This window comes from Hypomesus transpacificus, unplaced genomic scaffold (assembly GCF_021917145.1).
Source record: "Hypomesus transpacificus isolate Combined female unplaced genomic scaffold, fHypTra1 scaffold_265, whole genome shotgun sequence".
Taxonomy (NCBI): Eukaryota; Metazoa; Chordata; class Actinopteri; order Osmeriformes; family Osmeridae; genus Hypomesus; species Hypomesus transpacificus.
In genome coordinates this window covers 136,517-141,516 of record NW_025813792.1, presented here as the reverse complement: position 1 = coordinate 141,516, position 5,000 = coordinate 136,517, and positions in this window count along the sequence as shown.

Sequence of the window (5,000 nt, the reverse complement as noted above, 5' to 3'; positions counted from 1 at the left end):
GGAGACAGAGGGAGGGAGAGAGAGGGGGAGAGAGAACAGGGGGATGTCGAGGAGAAGGGGAAACTGGATCCACTCAGAGTCAGACTGAGGAGGAAAGCCACAGAGGTAGGATTTCTCTCCAAAGATACTGCTTGTGCAAATACCCAGCCCTAACAATAACAGTGGTGGGCTCCGCCAGACCAAGTTAACTAATGACAGATCCACACCTTAGTGCTGAGCAGTAAAGGTGGTTTGAACCTAGGGGGTTGGAGGTGGTGTGTGTGTGTGTGTATGTGTTTGTGTAGAGGTGATGGATGGGGTGGTGTGTGCGTGTGTGTGTGGAGGAGGTGGATGTAGAAGGTTTGGTTGGAGTCCTTGTGTGTGTCTGTGTGTAGAGGAGGTGGTTGTGGTGTGTGTATGTGTGGATGTAGAGATGGTGGATGGAAGGGTGTGATGTGTGTGGAGGAGTCTGTGTGTGTGTGTGCATGTGTATGCAGAGGTGTGGGTGTGTGTGTGTGTGTGGAGGAGTGTGTGTGGAGGTGTGTGTGTGTGTGTGTGTGTGTGGAGGTGTGTGTGTGTGTGTGTGGAGGAGTGTGTGTGTGTAAATGAAGGAATGGTGGTTGTCAGCGGGAGGCTCATGCCAGTGGAAAACTCTCTGAACGACTGAACGAACGGATGGAGCACAAAGGCGGGTTTGTAGGTTTGTGTGTGTACTTGTCTTACCTGTAGGTGTATGCATCTGTCCTTCTGCTATTGTATGTGTTTGTGTATGTTTGCATGTATGGGCTCTAATGTGTGTGTGCGTGTGCATATGTGAGAAATGAACAGAGGAGAGCAGAATGGAGCAGACCCCTCCTCCCTCCCTCCCACACACACACACACACACACACGGCAGCCAGGCGAGCCAGCAGATGAAAGCTCTGACACGGTGAAACCTCAGAGGGCTGCGCCGGGTCTCCAACATGACACAGCACATTCTTCCCGTCTCTCCACCGCCCGGGCTTCACCAGGCTGCAGGCTCCGCGCCACTCGCCAGTCCTCCCTCGACGTCTCCTCGCTCTCCTGCCCGCCCGCCCGCCCGCTTCACCAACCCACACACACCCTCTGGGCATGCTCGCTCCCATAGGCACGATTTATTCGCATGTTTTGTGTGTTTTGGTTGCCGTGGTTCAGGGCTGTGTCTGCCATGCTGGTGTGCAGCCATGGGGTCCACCTCACCACTCCACTGCTGAAACTGTTTATGTGAGTGGCTGTGATGACATTGTTTTTAGATATCAAATCTAGTTGGACTTGTTCATAGTCCAAATCGAGTGATTCCATTTAAGTAAACACATTGTAAAGATATGATCATACACACAGTAAACACATTATTTTAAGAAAAAGTGAAATTCACCAAATGTGGTTGTTTTCAACCTAAGAAAGCTCCGAAACTCATATTCTGCAGTGTTTCTGTGGAGTAGACTGGTTTTGTTTGTGGTCTGGTAGATGCTACAGGTGTTTCGCCATACCCGACAGAAGATGAATTATGGGCGCACCCACATTTCCCTGCGTTCTGGGAACAGGACACAGTCCCATCACTGGAACATGTTTGAACGTGTGGGTGTTCCAGGCAGGGAACCTGTGGTGATGTGAGGTGAAAGGGTTGAGGTGAACGAGATTATTAGCAATGATCAGAGAGGCAGGGTAGATGTCAATCAAGCATGGAGCCATAGCCACAAGGTTCACCTTGTGTCACCCTGTGTGTGTGTGTGTACTATTTTGCATGTGTAATTATTTGGGTTTGTGCGCGTGTGAGAGAATATTCTATTTATGCGGTGTGTGTGTATGTGTGGTGTCTATGTGGTGTGTGTGTGTTTGGTGTGTGTGTGTGTGTGAGAGTCTTGGACCCTCTCTCCTAACGACTCAGTCAGACTCCCCAAACTCAGTGATTCACCTCTTTTCACCTGCAAACCTGTCAATGTTCAATCAGTACTGATGTCATTGGCCTTTCCCTGCGTTCTGGAACCTTCCAAGCAGAACACCTGTTCAAGAACATGGACTTCACCGCTGCCAAACACTTTCTCTCTCTGTCTCTCTGTCTCTAATCTTAAACTATTTTATCTCTTTCTCCCCGCCCCCTGCATCCACAGCTGTGTGTCTACAGTTAGCCTAATGATGTGATTCTGATGTAACATGGACAAGTTTACGTCACCCCCTCCCCTCTGTGTGGTTGATGTGTTCCTAGTGTGGGCTCTCTGAATTCACCACAGGGTGTAATTATCTGTCTTCCTCTCTGTCTCTCCGTCATATAAAGTAATCTATTCTCGACGCATAGTCATCCTGTTCATCTTGAAAGGAAGGCCAAATGAGGAATCGATGGGTTCTAATTTCTTTAGCTGGCTACTGCATGTCTCCCCCTTCTGCCCTCCTCTCCTCCCCCACTCTCCCTTCCTCTGTCGTCCTCTCCTCCTCCTACCCTCCCTCTCTCCACCTCCCCAATCCCTCCATCCTTCTCTTCTCCTCTTCTCTCTCCTCCCCTCTCTCCATCCTCATGCCCTACCAGGTACAAGATAGAATAACACTCATCTAACCTGTCTCCTTGGTCCACTACACTGTCTATGCAGTGAGACAGGTAACGTAAAGGACAACAAGCAAGTCCTCTGGACTACCTGGGTCGAAGGCTAACTGTACACATTGCAAAAGGAAATGTGTGTGTGTTACCGCACCAGGCTGATACCAAGCCAGAACTCCTCCTGGTCCCCTTGCCTCCTGCTAGTTGTAAAGGCATATGTGACTGCTTATCACCACTGAGGCCTGTAATTAAAAAGCTCGAGTTACCCTGCTCTTACCTCCAGTGACCCCAGCCTCCGGCCTTAATAATGCCTATGGCCGGTGAGCCATCTCCGGGGAGCCCGGGAGGAACTTGGCCTGACTGCTGGTGAAGCTGGGGGGGTGGGGGGGGGGGGGGGGGGGGTGGGGGGGGGAGAGAGGGGATGTGACCACTGCACACAAAGATGCCAGGTAAACACCTGTATAGGATGGTGCCAGCCTGCCCTTCATGGGCATTGGGCAGGATGTGTCTATGTGTGTGTGTGTGTGTGGGGGGGGGTCTTTGAGTATGTGTGCGTGCCCGTGTGCGTGCCTGCGTATGTGTGCGCGCCTCTGTGCGTATGTGTCTTGCAAGTGTGTGTGTGTCTGTCTGTGTGTGTGTGGGTGTTGGCCCGTATCCCATGTATCCATCCATGTGCGTCTGCGTTGTACCTGCACATCGCCCCTGACCCCCGACCCCTCCGGCACCCCAGTGCTGTGTACTAAGCTTGTTGTGCACCTCCAGTTTAAAGCACAAGATCCCGACCTGAGCTTTTCCAAACAGCCCTCCTCGGCAGACAGCCCCGCTATCAGCTGACTAGGCAAATAAACCCTGATGAATGTCAGTCTATTCCAGTACAGCAGCCATGTTGTCTCACACCCAAAGCACACGCTCACGTTACCCCTACACCACTTCCCGCCATACTGCGACAGCCTTGTCAAATCGTATCCCCCCTGCCCCCACTGAGTGTGTGTTCCTGTCTGGCGGCACTGTAGACGTGTCGACGCGGGCGTAACAGAAACATCTCACATCAAAGTGGGACGGTCGGGTCGTTTTTAATGAAGTGGCTGTGTGCGGTGTGTACCCTGTTAAGGCGCGGGACAACAGAGGCTGGGGACATGTGACGTCTGCAGCTCTAATGGGGCTTTTAGAGAGCTTAGACGGTCTTCCTAAGGATAATACCGAGCCACACTCCACGTCCTCACACACACACAAACACACACACACACACCTGCACACAACCACACACTGTAGTTGGATCTGCACCTTTTACTGTAAACTGTGTTTCTGAACTGAGTTCAGATTGAAGACATTTTTAATCCGTCACAATGAGCTGCTCTCATGTGCAGTGGAAGCCACGTGGATGATTTATTTGTCATTTCCTTTTCTAATGTTTTCTTTTTCAATTAGAAGGACTGGATGTAGAAAGAGCTAGAACATGCTACACAACCTGCAGGCAGACAGAGCCATCCTGTTACTCTGAGTTTCATGCATGGCATGCTTGTCTTGCTTGTGTGTGTGTGTGTGTTTGTCAGCATGTGAAGACATGTGCGTGTGCGTGCGTGTGCATGCATGTGAAAGCGTGTGTGTGTGTGAGTGTGTGGCCGTGTTCTCATCTTGCCTGAGTACACTGCTGCGGTGCCAAGGGCCGGCCACTCCAGCTCCTAGCTAGGTGCCAACTGATTTTATCACTGGGAAAACAGTCTCCTTCCCATCCCAGGCCTCACAGGAGCATATGAATACACTTTACACTCACACGAAAAGAAACAGGTAACTCTATAGTTGAGCTAGGCCCAGACCCGAGAGCTAGCTCCCAGGCCCAGGCCTAGGAGCTAAACCCAGGCCCAGGCCTAGGAGCTAAACCCAGGCCCAGGCCTAGGAGCTAAACCCAGGCCCAGGCCTAGGAGCTAAACCCAGGCCCAGGCCTAGGAGCTAAACCCAGGCCCAGGCCTAGGAGCTAAACCCAGGCCCAGGCCTAGGAGCTAAACCCAGGCCCAGGCCTAGGAGCTAAACCCAGGCCCAGGCCTAGGAGCTAAACCCAGGCCCAGGCCTAGGAGCTAAACCCAGGCCCAGGCCTAGGAGCTAAACCCAGGCCCAGGCCCATGCCCAGGCCTAGGTCCGCAGGTACAGTTTTGAATATATGCAGATGTAACTCAGAGCCAGCTGTAATCTAAGTGATTTGGAAGATTTATTCTTCTTTCAAAGTCGAATATGCTGTTTTAGCTATGTCATCAGCACTATAGTGTCGTCTTACTCTCTGGTTGAAATTACATTTAACATTGTATTCATAAACTGTTCCAAAGCAACATGCAAACAGTGCATGTACAAATTACAGTAGAAGTGCATAGTTAGTCAATATTTTTTTTTTGATATTTAAAATAATTAAAATGAGGAGCAGTATCTTGCAACCCTTGAAGAAGTGTATTCAGTGAAATAAGACACCACAGGTTTC